Consider the following 19,248-nt stretch of genomic DNA (forward strand, 5'->3'; position numbering starts at 1 on the left):
CTGCAGAGTTCCCAAAAAACACCAAGTTTATTACGCTCGAGCATGGTGCCCCCCTGCTAGCCAGGAGGGGACCCCGAATACAGATTATACAAAGGTTATATACCTCTTAGCAAAGCGTGTTGCCCTTGTGCATCGGAAACCTTAGCCAATAAACAAACCCTTTTCTTATTTACCACCTATCCCTGCTTGGTGCATTCCTCGTGCTAAACTAGTATGTTAATTACACAGCATGGTCCTAAAGCAATGCATCAGTAACTTTTATTATCAGGATGGGAGGCCTCACATCAAAGGCCAGGAGATAGGGAGTTAGGAACGGACAAAGAACAGATACCAGGAGTCAAGACAGGCTGGAGACAAGGAGGAGGATTTTCACAGGAATGCAGTATCTAAGGAACACTCCTCCTGATGCATGATGTGCTTGCTTTTAGACAATGGTGGGCCCCAAACCAAAATGGAGTCACATGTGCTAACTTTTCCTTAACACATGAGATGGTCAAGTTCAGGATCCTGACACAAGGAAGAAAGGAGAGCAGCAGAATACAGACCCTGGGCTTCAGAAAAGCAAACCTCAGGGATTTGATGGGTAGGATCCCCTGGGAGAATAACATGAGGGGGAAAGGAGTCCAGGATAGCTGGCTTTATTTTAAAGAATCCTTATTGAGGTTACAGGGACAAACCATCCCGATGTGTAGAAAGAATAGTAAATATGGCAGGCGACCAGCTTGGCTTAACAGTGAAATCCTTGCTGATCTTAAACACAAAAAAGAAGCTTACAAGAAGTGGAAGATTGGACAAATGACAAGGGATGAGTATAAAAATACTGCTCAGGTATGCAGGAGTGAAATGAGGAAGGCCAAATCACACCTGGAGTTGCAGCTAGCAAGAGATGTTAAGAGTAACAAGAAGGGTTTCTTCAGGTATGTTAGCAACAAGAAGAAGGTCAAGGAAAGTGTGGGCCCCTTACTGAATGAGGGAGGCAACGTAATGACAGAGGATGTGGAAAAAGCTAATGTACTCAATGCTTTTTTTGCCTCTGTCTTCACGAAGAAGGTCAGCTCCCAGACTACTGTACTGGGCAGCACAGCATGGGGAGGAGGTGACCAGCCCTCTGTGGAGAAAGAAGTGGTTCGGGACTATTTAGAAAAGCTGGATGAGCACAAGTCCATGGGGCCGGATGCGCTGTATCCAAGAGTGCTAAAGGCGTTGGTGGATATGATTGCAGAGCCATTGGCCATTCTCTTTGAAAACTCATGGTGATTGGGGGAAGTTCCGGATGACTGGAAAAAGGCTAATGTAGTGCCCATCTTTAAAAAAGGGAAGAAGGAGGATGCGGGGAACTACAGGCTAGTCAGCCTCACCTCAGTCCCTAGAAAAATCATGGAGCAGGTCCTCAAGGAATCAATTCTGAAGCACTGAGGAGAGGAAAGTGATCAGGAACAGTCAACATGGATTCACCAAGGGCAAGTCATGCCTGACTAATCTAATTGCCTTCTATAACAAGATAGCTGGCTCTGTGGATGAGGAGACAGCAGTGGACGTGTTGTTCCTTGACTTTAGCAAAGCTTTTGACACGGTCTCCCACAGTATTCTTGCCAGCAAGTTAAAGTAGTGTGGGCTGGATGAATGGACTATAAGGTGGATAGAAAGCTGCCTAGATGTCAGGCTCAACGGGTAGTGATCAATGCCTCCATGTCTAGTTGGCAGCCGGTATCAAGTGGAGTGCCCGAAGGGTTGGTCCTTGGGCCGGTTTTGTTCAATATCTTCATTAATGAACTGGAGGATGGTGTGGACTGCACCCTCAGCAAGTTTGCAGATGACGCTAAACTGGGAGGAGAGGTAGATACGCTGGAGGGTAGGGATAGTGTTAGGATATAGATATTCAGGCCTGTCTGTAAAGGCCCATACTCTAAGAATTTAGGTGTATTCTTATCACTTAGCTAGTTCATAGAATCATAGAATATCAGGGTTGGAAGGGACCTCAGGAGGTCATCTAGTCCAACCCCCTGCTCAAAGCAGGACCAATCCCCAATTAAATCATCCCAGCCAGAGCTTTGTCAAGCCTGACCTTAAAAACTTCTAAGGAAGGAGATTCTACCACCTCCCTAGGTAACGCATTCCAGTGTTTCACCACCCTCCTAGTGAAAAAGTTTTTCCTAATATCCAACCTAAACCTCCCCCACTGCAACTTGAGACCATTACTCCTTGTCCTGTCCTCTTCCACCACTGAGAATAGTCTAGAACCATCCTCTCTGGAACCACCTCTCAGGTAGTTGAAAGCAGCTATCAAATCCCCCCTCATTCTTCTCTTCTGCAGACTAAACAATCCCAGTTCCCTCAGCCTCTCCTCATAAGTCATGTGTTCCAGACCCCTAATCATTTTTGTTGCCCTTCGCTGGACTCTCTCCAATTTATCCACATCCTTCTTGTAGTGTGGGGCCCAAAACTGGACACAGTACTCCAGATGAGGCCTCACCAATGTCGAATAGAGGGGAACGATCACATCCCTCGATGTGCTTGCTATGCCCCTACTTATACATCCCAAAATGCCATTGGCCTTCTTGGCAACAAGGGCACACTGCTGACTCATATCCAGCTTCTCATCCACTGTCACCCCTAGGTCCTTTTCTGCAGAACTGCTGCCTAGCCATTCGGTCCCTAGTCTATAGCTGTGCATTGGGTTCTTCCGTCCTAAGTGTAGGACCCTGCACTTATCCTTATTGAACCTCATCAGATTTCTTTTGGCCCAATCCTCCAATTTGTCTAGGTCCCTCTGTATCCTATCCCTGCCCTCCAGCATATCTACCACTCCTCCTAGTTTAGTATGATCCGCAAATTTGCTGAGAGTGCAATCCACACCATCCTCCAGATCATTTATTAAGATATTGAACAAAACCGGCCCCAGGACCAACCCTTCGGGCACTCCACTTGATACTGGCTGCCAACTAGACATGGAGCCATTGATCACTAGTTATAGAGGTATAAAAGAAATAATCAAAATCACTGTCTGCTGGTGTATGGTCCTTCTCTTACTGTGACAGTCTGAGGCCCTGTTCTTAGGCCTAGGCCTTTGGCTAAGCAACAGAGGCAGTCATCAGCTGGGAAGTGACCGGTCACCTCCTCACATTCCAAACTAGTCATATTGAAATAAGGTGCTATCGGGCTGTTAGGAATACAATCCTTCCCTGATCGTGCCTATCACCTCCAGAGAAAGGGAAGTGCCTAGAAAATGTAAAAGGAAACTTAGTTTGATAGCATCCTGTCTGGCAAGAACTCACTTACCAATAGCTGGGATGTGAAATACTCACTTCTGTATTGTTTTGTCATTATAGTTTTCACTTTGCGATTGTTTGTCTGTATAATCTCTGTCTGGTTCTGTGATTGTTCCTGTCTGCTGTATAATTAATTTTGCTGGGTGTAAACTAATTAAGGTGGTGGGATATAATTGGTTAAATAATCATGTTACAATATGTTAGGATTGGTTAGTTAAATTTCAGGAAAATGATTGGTTAAGGTATAGCTAAGCAGAACTCAAGTTTTACTATATAGTCTGCAGTCAATCAGGAAGTGAATGAGTGTGTTTGTGTGTGTGTGTGGGGGGAATGGGAACAGGGAATGGGGGTGGGGAAATTGGAATCATGTTTAGTTAAAGGGGGAAATGCGAACAAGGATACAGGTAAGCCTCTGTGGTGTCAGAGCTGGGAAGGGGGACACTAAGGAAGGAAACTGGAATCATGCTTACTGGAAGTTCACCCCAATAAACATTGAATTGTTTTCACCTTTGGACTTCGGATATTATTGCTCTCTGTTTATGTGAGAAGGACCAGGGAAGTAAGTGGGTGAAGGAATAAGCCCACTTACAGATAGGATACAGAGGGACCTAGACAAATTAGAGGATTGGTCCAAAAGAAATCTGATGAGGTTCAACAAGGACAAGTGTAGAGTCCTGCACTTAGGACGGAAGAATCCCATGCACCGCTACAGACTAGGGACCGAATGGCTCGGCAGCAGTTCTGCAGAAAAGGACCTAGGGGTTACAGTGGACGAGAAGCTGGATATGAGTCAACAGTGTGCCCTTATTGCCAGGAAGGCCAATGGCATTTTGGGCTGTATAAGTAGGGGCATTGACAGCAGATCGAGGGATGTGATCGTTCCCCTCTATTCGACATTGGTGAGGCCTTATCTGGAGTACTGTGTCCAGTTTTGGGCCCCACACTACAAGAAGGATGTGGAAAAAGTGGAAAGAGTCCAGCGGAGGGCAACATAAATGATTAAGGGACTGGAACACATGACTTGTGAGTAGAGGCTGAGGGAACTGGGATTGTTTAGTCTGCAGAAGAGAAGAATGAGGGGGCATTTGATAGCTGCTTTCAACTACCTGAATGGGGGTTCCAAAGAGGATGGATCTAGACTGTTCTCAGTGGTAGCAGATGACAGAATGAGGAGTAATGATCTCAAGTTGCAATGGGGGAGATTTAGGTTGGATATTATAGACTCATAGAATATCAAGGTTGGAAGGGACCTCAGGAGGTCATCGAGTCCAACCTCCTGCTCAAAGCAGAACCAATCCCCAATTTTTGCCCCAGCTCCCTGAATGGCCCCCTCAAGGATTAAACTCACAACCCTGGGTTTAGCAGACCAATTTTCAAACCACTGAGCTATCCCTCCCCCCAGAAAAAGTTTTTAGGACAAACTTTTTCACTAGGAGGGTGGTAAAAAACTGGAATGCGTAACCTAGGGAGGTGGTGGAATCTCCTTCCTTGGAAGTTTTTAAGGTCAGGCTTGACAAAGCCCTGGCTGGGATGATTTAGTTGGGGATTGGTCCTGCTTTGAGCAGGGGGTTGGACTAGATGACCTCCTGAGGTCCCTTCCAGCCTTGATATTCTATGATTCTATGCTGAATCCACCCTAGCGATGGCACACCCAGGGCACAGACCCCAGAGTGTCAATCGCTGGGCGAATGCTGGTTTATGCTGCCACCTGTGCTTCCTATTATACCTGCTCTTAGCTTTTGTGAGGGTGCTTGGAGGATTCCCCACTGCACCCAGCCCTACCAGTGACCCCTGCAATGTGCAATGAACTCCTGCTGGCTCCATCTGTTGAATGACCCTGTCTAATTCTGGCAGACCTGAGAGAGGCTGGCAGTGTCCAGCCCAGAGAGCAGAGGCCTGGGAGTGAAAGATGTAAAGGTCCCCAGACCTCAGCTGTTCGCTCCCGGGGGTCACATTTTTGTCCCACCCAGTGCCAAGCCGGGAGGTGAGAAGAGAGGAAGTCACCTCCTTCTGCCTCTTCCTCTGCCCTGTGTCCCATTGCCAGTCCCTCTTGGAACCAGCCCACCCACCAGGTTGCCAGCTGCACCACCTGCTCTGGGACAACTCCTGTCCTGCCTCAGAGAGGGACTAGTGGGGAAGCTGGATAAGGAACCCAGGAGAGGCCATTCAAGCAGGAGTCAGGAGTGGAAACTGGTGAGGGTGAGTGGGACGTAAGAGCTGTTCAATCTCACCCAGCTGGAGGGTGGGAGGAGGGGCGTGTTGCCCCTCGCAGTGTGTAGAGCAATACAGTACACTCATCACAGAGCAGAGTGGGCAGCGCAGGGCTCATGACTCACCCAGGTCAGGTAGTAAGTGGAAAAACTGCAACCTGAGCACAGCCAAATGCTCTGAAAGATACAGAGAGCATCAGCGCCACACAGGCAGGAAACAAGGCATTGGTGTAGTGAGGCACAGTGATATGTGGGTGTGGAAGACCAGAGCAGCTGACACTATGGTACACCCATAGTAAGGGACAGGCACACACACAATCAGCCTCCCCCAACTCTAAGGCACTCCACCTCCCCAGTCCTGCAGGCTCCTGCCCTGCCTGACTGGGCCCAGAGAAATCCCCATCACATGAGCATCCAACCCCCTATATCCCTGGGAAGGAGCTTCCCCTTTCATCAGCACTATGCCATGTAAATTTATTCATATGTATGTAAATTATTTACATTTATTCAAATATAAATTCAAGTGCATGTCTACTGCTGTTTGCTTTGAGGATGCTGGCAGGTATGCAAATTCCTGCTCAGCACACATGCGCACATGGAAAGCCACTGATCAAGGCACTGACTGAGGGAAAAGGGAGGCACACGGTGAAAGGCTGTGGGATGGAGAGGATGGTGGTAGGGTGACCAGACAGCAAGTCTGAAAAAAATCAAGACGGGTGTCAAGGTTCCTTCCCCACTCTGAACTCTAGGGTACAGATGTGGGGACCTGCATGAAAGTCCCCCAAGCTTATTCTTACCAGCTTAGGTTAAAAACTTTCTCAAGGTACAAACTTTGCCTTGTCCTTGAACCCTATGCTGCCACCACCAAGCGTGTTAAACAAAGAACAGGAAAACAGCCCACTTGGAGACATCTTCCCACCAAAATATCCCCCCAAGCCCTACACCCCCTTTCCTGGGGAAGGCTTGATAAAAATCCTCACCAATTTATACAGGCGAACACAGACCCAAACCCTTGGATCTTAAGAACAATGAAAAACAATCAGGTTCTTAAAAGAAGAATTTTAATTAAAGAAAAAGTAAAAGAATCATCTCTGTAAAATCAGGATGGTAAACACCTTATAGGGTAATCAGATTCAGAACGTAGAGAATCCCTCTAGGCAAAACCTTAAGTTACAAAAAGACACAAAAACAGGAATATACATTCCATTCAGCACAGCCTATTTTACCAGCCATTAAACAAAAGGAAATCTAACGCATTCAGCTAGATTACTTACTAACTTTTTACAGGAGTTCTGAGCTGCATTCCTGATCTGTTCCCGGCAAAAGCATCACACAGACAGACAGACCCTTTGTTCCCCGCCCTTCAGCTTTGAAAGTATCTTGTATCCTCATTGGTCATTTTGGTCAGGTGCCAGAGAGGTTATCTTAGCTTCTTAACCCTTTACAGATGAAAGGGTTTTGCCTCTGGCCAGGAGGGATTTAAAGGTGGTTACCCTCCCCTTTATATTTATGACAACAGGGGTAGGGGGTAATAGGAACCTATACAAGAGAAAGCCCCAAATATTGGGACTGTCCCTATAAAATCGGGACATCTGGTCACCCTAGATGGGGGGCAGGTAGGGAGCAAAGGTTCCAGGCCAAGGGAGATGCTGGCAGGCAGGAGGGATGTGGCAGGGAAGAAGTGGAGGGAGGGGGAGGGAAATCAGAGAAAACCAAGGCCAAAGACAGAGGAAGAGCCAGGGACGGAGGCACAGCCAAGGACGGGGAGGAGCAGACCACGGCACACAGGAACAGGCTTTAGCTTAGTCCAGAAAAAGTCTGTGGCCACAATCAAACAAGGCAACATGCACAAACTCACTAACAGCATAACCCCAGCCCTGTGCAGGGCCAGTTCATCTCTGCTGGGAGTGGACACATCCCTGTTGAAGTCAATGATTGGCCTCACTTATACCCTGGGCAAGTCTGCCCAACCACCCCCTCCAGCACATTACACTGAGGAATGGGGGAGGCGTTGCCAGGGGCATCCGCTCACATTCTGTGCACCTGGGGTCTTGCCTCCTAAGCTTCCGCAAGGCCCAGACAGGCTCCAGAGATGCTCAGCCTGACTCTCACCAGGCCCCAGGCCGCCAGCTAGCTGCCAGCTAAACACCCCCTTCATCTCTGCTGCTCCCTCTTGTCTCCATGTCATCCATATAGCGGTCTGCACCCGGGGCCTTGCTTCCCTCCCTCAGGGCTCTCCTGAAAACAAGCTTTTACTACAAAGCCCCTCTCAGCAACATTATGTGCATGCAAGTGTGTGCACGTTTGTGTGTATGAACATCAGCACACATGAGCGAACATACGTGTGTGTGTGTGTGCATGCACGTACGTGGGCGTGCTCTGATGTGTGGAAGAAAGGCCAGTAGGGGAAGGGTGCTCATTGCTATAGCTGCTCCTGAGCAGGGCTAGGTACTAAACAAAACCAAATGAAATCAGCATGAATGCCCAAGAAGTTAACATGGCAACGCAAAAGACTGCATGCCAACATGCAGGCAAAGCTAAAGCAAAGCTGATAGAAATGCTCTGTCATGAAATCTTCTGCTAGTTCTATCACCTTTCTCACATCTTGACTCACAGCAATAGGTCTTTAACTATAGCATTCTCTGTATAACTTAGCTATGTTCTGACCAGGTCCTTTTCTAACTTTATATCTGTTAAGCACCATGCCCACCCAGGGCACTATAAAAATTATTGGTAGGTTAAGTACAAGTGATCATGACTTGATCACATTTATAATGTGCAGGCAGAATAAAGTTCAGACCAGTAATATACATACTTGCTGTTTTAATAGGGCAAATTTCACAAAGCTGAAAACAATTACAAGCCAAATCAGCTGGGAGGAAGACTGTAATCAGATAAATGTGATTGATCATTGGGAAGCATCCAAGAACATCTTACTACATTCTCCAAAAGCCACAAGCCTACAACTGAGGAAGAAGGCTGTTTTGGTTAAAAAATGGACCTGGTTTAGAGGGGAAGTGAAGGCAGCTATAATATATATATAATAAATGGAAGAAAGGGGAAGTTGATAGTAATGGATATAAATCAGAAGTTAGGAATTTTGTAGTAAATTGACAAGGGAAGCAAAGGGACACAAGGAGAAATCTGTGACTATCAGAGTTAAGGGTAAGATGGTGTTTTAAAAATATATTAGGAACAAAAAAAAATCCTGACAATATTGGTCCATTACTAGATGGCATTAGTAGAATTATCTCAATGCAGAAGAGGAAGAAGTGTTCAATAAATATTTTGGTTCTGTATTTGGAAAAAAAACAGACGATAAAGTCTCATCATATGGTGATAACACTCTTTTCATTCACTAGTATCTCTGTAGGATGTTAAACAGAAGCTACTAAAGTTAGACTTTCAATCAGCAGGTCCAGTAACTTTCATCCAATAGTTTTAAAAGAGCGGGCTCAGGAGCTTGTTGGACTCTTAATGTTGATTTTTGAAAGTCTTTGAACATTGCAGAAGTTTCATAAGACTGGAAAAAAGCTAAAATTATGCCAATTTTTAAAATTAAAAAACAGAATGACCCAAGTAATTATGGGTTTCTCAGCCTGACATCGATCCCAGGCAAGATAATAGAGTGGCTTATGTGATACTCGATTAATCAAGAATTAAAGGAAGGTAAGGGAATTAATGCCAATTAACATGGGTTTATGAAAAATGGATGCTCAATTTAATATCCTTTTGGATGAAATTACAAGTTTGATTGATAAAGGTAATATTAGGGTTGATAAACCTAATATACTTAGACTTCTGTAAGGTGTTTAACTTGGTACCACGTAACATTTGATTAAAAAACTAGAATTAAATAAAATTAACATGGCACATATTAAATAGATTAAAAACTGGTGGATAGGTCTCAAAATGTAACTGGAAATCAGGTGAACATGAGCTCTTAATGTGACCCTGTGGCCAAAAGGGCTAATGTGATACTTGGATGTTTTAAACAGGTAATTCTTGAGTAGGATCAGAGCAGTTAATTTACCTCTGTATTTGGCAGTAGTGCAACTGCTGTTGGTGTGACCGCTGCGTGTCCAGTTCTGGTGTCCACAATTCAAGAAGGACGTTGATGAACTGGAGAAGGTTCAGAGAAGAGCCACAAGAATGATTAAAGGATTAGAAAACACACCTTAGACTAATACACTCAAAGACATTTATGTTAACAAAGAGAAGGTTAAGGGGTGACTTGAACAGAGTCTATAACTATCTACCTTGGAACAAATATTTAATAATGGGCTCTTCAATCTAGCAGAGAACTCAGCCCTGAGCATGCATGAGTGTGCCAGAGCTGGGGTTCAGGGCAAGAGAAGTTATGTCACGGGCAGCAGGGGATGTGCCCATAATGCTGAATGCAGCCATGATCCAATGGCTGGAAGTTGAAGCTAAACACATTCAGACTGGAAATAAGGCATATATTTTTAACAGTGAGGGTAATTAATCATTGGACAGACTTATCAAAGGTCACGGTGGATTCTCCATCACTGACAATTTTTCAAGCAAGTTAGGATGTTTTTCTAAGAGATCTGCTCTAGGAATTATTTGGGGGCAGTTCTCTGGACGGTGTTATATAGGAGGTCAGACTAGATTATCACAGTGGTCCCTTATGGCCTTCAGATTTGGAATCACTATAATTATCTCTGTTCCCCACTCTGACCAGATTTCTGCCTGACACCACCCACTTGCCAGAGATCCTTACTCACTAAAGCAAATTCACCAGTTGCACATGGAGAGTAAAGGAGAATTAAAGAGAAATGTAAATGTACCTTGCGAATGTGATGCTGATTGTTGTGATGCTGCCTCCTGTGGTGGAGCACAGCCACTGGATCTGTTACTGCACTGTTCCATCACAAATACGGATGTTCGACATTTAATATAAGAGCAGGAACAACAATTGGTGCCTCATGGGTGCAGGGCCTAAGTGAAGGAGCTAGACTTCTTGCATTTCCTGACATTTCTCTGTGTTAATTGTGTAACATTCACATTGCATTCCTGGGGTTTCTAATGGGAAATTAGTACTGTTTTACCTAGAAGCCAGAGATTCCAGAGGGGGCGCTCTATGCAGTCCCACAGGGGTATGTACTCTTCCAGGGTCTTCTGCAACTCACCCCTGTTTATTCATATGTTTGGTACTTGGAGGGGTGTGGTCTAGTCTGTGTTGAGAGTGCTCTGTGCCTCAGCACCTCCGCCCTCCCTCCCCCTGCCCCCAACAGGATAGAGGGAGGATAATGATTAGAGATGGTTCGAAAAATTCTAACAAAACATTGCTGTGTTGGAATTTGTCAATTGAGCAAAATCCAGATGTTTCATGGAGATGGTTCAATTTTGCTGAAATTGCTATGGAACCTAGGCAAGTTTGGTGCCAGCTCACCTATCTGCAGGGCTGCTGGGAAGCCCGCACTTCCAGGTTCTGAAGCTCCAGGGCATCCCACCAAGTGGACTGCCCCAACACCCAGGGCTGACAGAGCCTGCCAGGCAACCTGCCTCGAGGCCAGGGCTCCCCTCCCTTTCACAGAGAATTTTGATAATGATACTTACTCAGCTTTGCAGAGTGCCCTGAAATCTTCCAGTGGAAAACATATACTATAAGTGCAAAGTATTTTATTATAATTAGTGGGTTAGTGCACAGATCTGTGCCAGGCTCCTTTAACATTTCCATTTGATCTGATAGAGGGAGGGTAAAGAGCATGTTAATTGAATTTACAGAGAATACTAAATGGGAAGGTGCTGCACACACCAATAAGGACAGGGAGCTAAGAGATGATATAATGGGACAGAGAGAGGTCAGCTATAGGAAGGAAATAGCCAAATGAGATTCATCCTGAACAAATGCAAACTAATCCATCTGCGGAAATATAATTTAGCACCACGGAGAGTGGGAAGGAGATGCTTGGAAAGCAGCAATGCTGAGAGGCCCAGGGGACAGCAAATTACATTGGGATTGGTAGTGCATGACAGTGGGGACAAAACAGGACAGTGATTGGGGGCTGTATATGGGCAGGCAGTAGTCTAGATTATTTGCTGTATGGCCTGAGAGGTACAGTACAGACAGGAGTTATGCTATCTTTGTGCTCTAGGAATCTGGAGCCAAAACAGGTCGTAGCATAAATTAGAGTAGACCCAGGGAGGCCTCTAATTTACAGCAGCCTGCCCAAAATTGAATATGGGCTGCAGTACAGCCCAGAATCCGCTACAGCACTCAGCATTATGGGCACACTCCCTCCCACCCCTGACATAACCTCTACCACCCCAAGCCCACCCCCAGACATCAGCCCTTGGCTGCACTGGTGCTGGGGAATTCTCCCCTAGCAACTCCTGTACACCCCAATACACTTCTGGAGCAGCTTATCAGAGTGGAGCACCTCCATCTTGTTCTAGGGAAACTGAGCTATCTGCTGCATGGACATGGTGCATGTGGGGGACCCATGGACAAAGGTCACTTGTACTTTCACGCCTCCCCCAGAAACCCCAGCTCTGAGAGGTGAGCAGTGGGTAGGTTTTATAGGTGACCAATCCAAACAGCAGTGGTTTCTGCTCCTCTGTCAGGCAGACACAGGCCCAAACAAGAGCGCTTCTCCATGTGCACTGATGGGGGAGGTTGGGTGAATCTCTGCAGATCAGGTGCAGTGCAGGACACTCTGTCAGTGTAGGGCTTGCACATCCCCGCCCCACTTTCCCACATGGGACCAAACACACACTTATTTGCCCCTCCACTCACATATCACACAGCCCAGCTGGAGTCTAGCAGAGCTCAGGGACAGAGAGCACAGATGCCCTGCAATCACCCCTCCCAGCCACTGTGGAAACTGTCTTTCCTGAGCTCCCAGGCAGCGTGATGGAGGTGGAGAAAGCAGTCTAGCTTGATTTCAGGGAGTGAAGTGCAGAAGGGATGGGCAGGCAGGGTGGGAAGAAAGGGGGTGGGGCAGAACAGAGGGGAAGGCTCAGGGATGTGCCAGGCAGCAGGGCAATGGGGAACCAGTGCAGGATGGTGGAGGTCGTATTACTGTCACTCCGCAAACACCCTGAGCCCCTCATCCCCAGTGTTTTCCTGCACCTCTGCTTCACTGGGATGAGGGATCAGCCTACCACTCCCACTCCTCCCCTCTGTCCTGGGTGTGTGTGTGTGTCTCTTCAGGGGGAATGGAGCTGTCTGTGCCAGCCCCGGACTGGCAGCTATACACAGTGGGCATGGCAGCATCACAAAGAGCACAACACCCTGCAGTGCATGTGGAATGCGCTGGCCCAAACTAGCAGAGCGGTGGGGCGGCCATGATCAGTCAGTCCAAACAGCACTTCTTTCCTCACCTCTACAGGCCACATTCTTCCCTCAGAGATACACATCATGCCCCTGGAAATCCATGGCAGCTGGGAACCAATCTCCCAGGGCAGCCTTTGGCAACAGGATTTCATGGAGTAAATGTCTGGAGGGACTAGGGGTAAGAATGTAAAGATCATAAGAACGGCTATATTGGGTCAGAGCAATGGTCCTGTAGTGACATGAGACTCACCAGTGCAACACCTCCTGCTGGTTGCCCCAGGAATTCTCTCACTTCCAGCTCAGAGTGCTCTCTGCTGGCCAGCAGCTCACCTGCCTCAGGCCCCCCGTGTCCCTCCTGGACTTCAATGCCCCTTACCCTGGGGTTCTGCCCTGACAGGACCCCCACTCTCTAGGTCTCCCCTCCCAGGGGAACCACCAACCCTCTAAGCCCACCTCACCTCAGTGGCTACTGCCAGTTATCATCTAGCCCCTGTTCACTGGGGCAGACTGCAATGTAATAGCCACTCATCATTATCAAAGGGGGTTTGGACCTGCTGCCTTTCCCTGTGGCCCAGTACATCTCTAGGCCTTCCTGTCAGGCCACAGCCTGGGAGGTTGCCAGATCTGAGCTCCCCGGCTCAGCCTGCCCCTTCCCCAGCACTGCTCTGTCCACGGTACCCTTTGCTCCTTCAGGCAGCTACATCCATGTCTCTCCAAAGATGGAGACAGACTGACCTAGCCTTTTATAGGGCCCAGCCTGGCCTTGATTGGCTGCCTCCCAGCCTTTTCTTATTGGCTTTTAGCCCCAGCCCTCTCCAAGTGCTGGCTTTTAACACTTTCTGAGCCAGAGTGGGGTGACCACCCCGCTACAAGTCCATCTAACACAGTATCCTGTCTTCCGACAGTGGTCAATGCCATGTGCTTCAGAGGGAGTGAACAGAACAGGGCAATTAACCAAGTGATCCATCCCCTGCCATCCACTCCCATCTTCTGACAGTTAGAATTTAAGGGACACCCAGAGCACAGGGCTATGTCTCTGACCATCTTGGCTAATAGCCATTGACAGACCTATTCTCCATGAATTTATCTAATTTTTTTTTAACCCGATTATAGATTTGGCCTTCACAACATTCCCTGGCTAGGAGTTGACTGTGTGTTGTATGAAGAAATGCTTTCTTTTTGTTTGTTTTAAACCTCCTGCCCATTAATTTCATTGGGTGACCCCTGGTTCTTGTGTTATGTGAAGGGGTCAATAACACTTCCTTATTCACTTTCTCTACACCATTCATGATTTTATAGACCTCTATCATATTTCCCCTTATTCGTCTCTTTTCCAAGATGAACAGTCCCAATCTTTTTAATCTCTCCTCATACGGAAGCTGTTCCATATCCTTAATAATTTTTGTTGCCCTTCTCTGTCCTTTTCCTAATTCTAATATCTTTTTTGACATGGGGTGATCAGAATTGCACTCAGCATTCAAGGTGTGGGTGTAGCATAGATTTATACAGTGGCATAAAGATATTTTCTGTCTGATTATCTATTCCTTTCCTAATGGTTCCTAACTTTGTTAGCTTTTTTGACTACCGCTGCATATTGAGCAGATGCTTTCAGAGAACTATCCACAATGATTCCAAGATCTCTTTCATGAGCAGTGTAGTTTTATTGGAAACCCAGGGGGGTGGGCGGGCACAAGCCCACCCACTTCTAAAGGCCTCTCCCCCAGCCTAGCGGGAGGGACCACTGAACCCAGGGACCCAATGAATGAGGGGGACAACTAATGAAAAACAGGGATCGGCCTGAAGGTCATAGGTTCAAAACGAGGGTACCGGATGAGGAGACCGAGCAGAGAACCCTGGACAGCACCAACTGCTCCTCAAAGCTATCAAGGAAGTCAGGGGATGCTGCCCAGTGGAACTCTGCCTGGATGCATGAGACGAGGGAGGAACAAAAATAGGCCCCACAGTCACAGAGCACCCCCTTGTCCAGCATCCTCCTCCTGGTGTTATAGATGGAGACTTTAGCCAGGGACAGGCAGAGTTTGACGAGGAGGTCTCATGACTTCATGGGACCACGAATGGGGTGTGCAAAAATGAACAAGTGCAGGGAAAGTGCAGCCAGAACCTCAACAAGAGGTTCTGGAGGAGCTGGAATAGGGGCTGCAACCTGGTGCATTCAAGATAGGTATGTGCCAGGTTCTCCCTCATGCCGCAAAAGGGGCAGGCCTTGGGTATAGGGGTGAACCACACCAGGTGCACACCCGTGCTCATAGCTCCATGAAGGAGCTACCACCCGATGTCCCTAGTGGGCCGTGGGACCAAGGTGGAATAAAGGCTGGCCCAAAGGGTCTCCTCACCCTCTTTAGGTGGAAGATAGTCCTGTCATTTGGTGTCGGGGGGACACACGCGAGGATGAGGAAGTGCAATGTGTGGAGCATGAGAGTGTACAGATGGATTCTAGGCACGGTTTGGAACTGAACTGGCTGCAGGTTCTGCAGATGGCTCAGAGCAGGGAAGGCGTGGTGGGGGCTCGCAGAACAGGAGCCCAATAAAAAGATCCGGAGGGCCCAGGGTGAGCGGGGAATGCCACAGGAAGAGGAGAGTAATGGGTGACAAGGCAGCCTCCACCTCCTGGAGTACGCGCATGGGAGTCAGAAGGGTGGAGAGCCCCATGCGTTGACCGAGCAGACGGGGAGTCACCCAGTTGTAGTCCAGGAGGTCTCCGACTCTGGTGGCTTCTGCCAGGACCAACCTCCAGTGCCCTGAGGGAGACTCCGCCACCTGCACACGTAGATCAGGGTTGTGTAGCAGGGGTCCACGAAGAGGTACACCCCCTCGGGGGCGACAAAGGACCTGATCACCGAAAAGAGCGTCCAGGTCTGGAGGAGGTCCTGGTAGAAGACCGGCAGCTCTGAGAGGTCTCATGGAAGGCCCCTCGGGTGGAGAAAAAAGAGCTGCCGGTCATATCAGAGCCCTCAGAGGTGGCAGAGGAAAGCGTGCGCCAACCTGCTCCACGCTGAACCACCTGAACTGTAAAGTAGTCTCTGCAGGGTGTGGAGGCGGAAGACATGGACCTGGCTGTGAAGGCAAACCAGGCCCTGTCCTCCCTCCTCCAAGGGAAGACTCAGAACGCCTGCAGAGACCCAGTGGAGCCCCGGCCAGAAGAATTCCAGGGCCATCCTCTGGAGCCTGGCCAAGGTCCCCGGGGCCAGGCTCAGGGTGTTGAGCTGGTGCCAGAGCATGGACAGGACTGGCTGGTTCAGCACCGGTGCCCTCCCTTGCAGGGAGAGACACCGGAGCAGTCCTGTCCATCTCTGCAGCTGCTCGCCCACCCTGGCCTCCAAATCCTGCCAATTCTCCAGCGGAGAAGAATGCGTGGCAGATAGATAAATGCCATTATAGAGCAGTGGACCCACCCTCCACTGGATGGCTTAAAGCGTGGGTGGGAGGGAGCTCCCCTGCCACCTGTCCCCAACCACCAGGCCAGAGCTCTTGACCCAGTTGACCCAGGCGGAGGAGGCCACCGAGTAAACGGCCTGGCAGGCCTCCACCCGCATCAGATCGCCTGGGTCCTGGACCACGAGGAGCATGTCATTAGTGTACGCCGACAGGACCAGCCGCAGCTCCGCCTCCCACAGCGCCAACCCCGTCAACCTCTTACAGAGGAAGGGCTTGATCACCAGGGTGTACAGCTGGCCCAAGAGGGGGCACCCCTGCCGTACTCCCTGCCTTAAGCTGACCGGCTCGGTGAGGGTCCAGTTGAGCCTGACCAGACACTCTGCGTCAGCGTACAGCACCCGGAGAAAACCCACAAACTGGGTCCCGAAGCCGAACGCCTGCGGAGTGCCCAGGAGATACCAGCGGTCCATCCCGTCGAACGCCTTCTCCTGGTCTAGGGACAGGAGGGCGAACGACAGACCATCCCTACATGAGAGGGGGAGGACCCCACTTTGCAAGGACTCAGCCCAGACACTGACAAGGTCCGGGCCGAGGACGTCTCAAAACACACGATAGAACTCCACGGTCAGCCTGTCCATGCCCGGAGATTTGTTCGTGGGCATGAGATGGAGGGCTTCCAAGAGCTCGGCCAGAGAGAGAAGCAGCTCCAGCCGGTCTTGGTCGCCTGTGCTGACCATCGGGAGTTTGGTCCAGAGCACCCTGCGGGCTTCGGCGTCGGTCGAATCCGGGGAGAGGAGGCTGACGTAGAAGGCCCTGGCACTTCCACGCATCTCCTCCGGATCCATGAGGGGGGTGCCGTCCTCCGCCAGGAGGCAGGTGACATGCTTTTTGGCCCTCCTTCTTTTTCTCAATGGCGTAGAAGAAACGGGAGCCGCGATCCATCTCCCTAAGGAGACGGATGCAGGATTGAACGAAGGAGCTCTGGGCCCGATGGTCCTCCAGGGCCCAAAGCTCCTCCCAGTACGCTGAGCAGAGGGGTGGATCCTCGGGGCCGGAGGCCAGACACCTCTCTAGCTCTAAGATCTCCTGCTCCAACTGCCCTATCACCACATCTCTCTGCCGGCTGGCGCCCCGGGAGTAGTCACAGTAGAAGAGGGAGAAGGATAGGATACAGAAGGACCTAGACAAATTGGAGGATTGGGCCAAAAGAAATCTGATGAGGTTCAATAAGGATAAGTGCAGGGTCCTGCACTTAGGATGGAAGAATCCAATGCACCGCTACAGACTAGGGACCGAATGGCTAGGCAGCAGTTCTGCAGAAAAGGACCTAGGGGTGACAGTGGACGAGAAGCTGGATATGAGTCAGCAGTGTGCCCTTGTTGCCAAGAAGGCCAATGGCATTTTGGGATGTATAAGTAGGGGCATAGCCAGCAGATCGAGGGATGTGATCGTTCCCCTCTATTCGACATTGGTGAGGCCTCATCTGGAGTACTGTGTCCAGTTTTGGGCCCCACACTACAAGAAGGATGTGGATAAATTGGAGAGAGTCCAGCGAAGGGCAACAAAAATGATTAGGGGTCTAGAACACATGACTTATGAGGAGAGGCTGAGGGAGCTGGGATTGTTTAGCCTGCAGAAGAGAAGAATGAGGGGGGATTTGATAGCTGCTTTCAACTACCTGAAAGGGGGTTCCAAAGAGGATGGCTCTAGATTGTTCTCAATGGTAGCAGATGACAGAACAAGGAGTAATGGTCTCAAGTTGCAGTGGGGGAGGTTTAGATTGGATATTAGGAAAAACTTTTTCACTAAGAGGGTGGTGAAACACTGGAATGCGTTACCTAGGGAGGTGATAGAATCTCCTTCCTTAGAGGTTTTTAAGGTCAGGCTTGACAAAGCCCTGGCTGGGATGATTTACCTGGGAATTGGTCCTGCTTCGAGCAGGGGGTTGGACTAGATGACCTTCTGGGGTTCCTTCCAACCCTGATATTCTATGATTTTAAGGGCCATGCACGCACCTTCCCCACATCCCACCACCACCTTGCAGAGAGAAAGGTGCACTGCTGCCCCCGCCAGGCCAGCCAGAACTCCCAGAAGGATGCCACGAAGCCCATGTCCTCCAGCAAGCTGTTGTTAAAATGCCAATAGGCTGGCCTCAGCCTCTCTGAACTGAGAGAGGCCGTCACGGTCACCAAGTGGTGATCCGAGAATGGGGCCGGCTGGATACCGGAGCCATGGGCCCATGCCAGATGGAAATGTGAGAAATAAATGCATTCCAACGGGGAGTGGCGAGACTGATAGTCTCCCACCCAGACATAGGTGAAGGTGGTATCGTCGTCCGGGTGGTGGTCACGCCAGATGTCCACCAGGGAGCGATGGTCCCCAATATCCCTGAGGACGCCCACAGCTGCCTGGGATTTCTCGACTCCTGAGCAGTCCCGGACCTTGAGGATGGTGTTGAAGTCCCCGCCCAGGACCAGGCACTCATGAGGATCCAAGGTGCCAAGGAAGGCCGATGCCTGCTGGTAGAAACGCACTCGTTCCGGGCCTGTGTTCAGGGAATAGACATTGACCAGGTTTAATGTCAGCCCCTCCACACAGGCCAGGATGTGCAGCAGGCAGCCCGGCACAAACTCGGCGACCCCCCAGCACCTCGGGCTGTAGCTCAGGGTGGCCACCCCAGCCGAGCAGGCGCTGAGGTGGTTAAAATAAACCCCGCCCCCCATTCCAGCCACCAGCTAGCCTCAATGGCTGGAGTTGTGTGTTCTCCTGCAGGAAGACCACGAAGTAGCTCTCCTTCCTTTGGGAGGGGATGACCTGGCTCCTGCAGAGACCCACCCTACAGCCGTGGGTGTTTAATGTGGCAAAGATGGTGTCTTTCATAGGGAGGGCTGGGGCGAATCCTTATGGGCAGGATGATCGACAGCCTCCAGCGGGCCCCGCAACAACCCATGTTTGACCCCAAAGGTCAACAGGGAGTTGCGGTCCCTCTCCCCTCCCCCAAAAGGGCCTTCACTTTTGAGGATGTGATGGAAGTCCCCTCAGCGCTGAAGGGTGAGCTGCACTTTGCCCT

This window comes from Lepidochelys kempii, chromosome 8 (genome assembly GCF_965140285.1).
Source record: "Lepidochelys kempii isolate rLepKem1 chromosome 8, rLepKem1.hap1, whole genome shotgun sequence".
Lineage (NCBI taxonomy): Eukaryota > Metazoa > Chordata > Testudines > Cheloniidae > Lepidochelys > Lepidochelys kempii.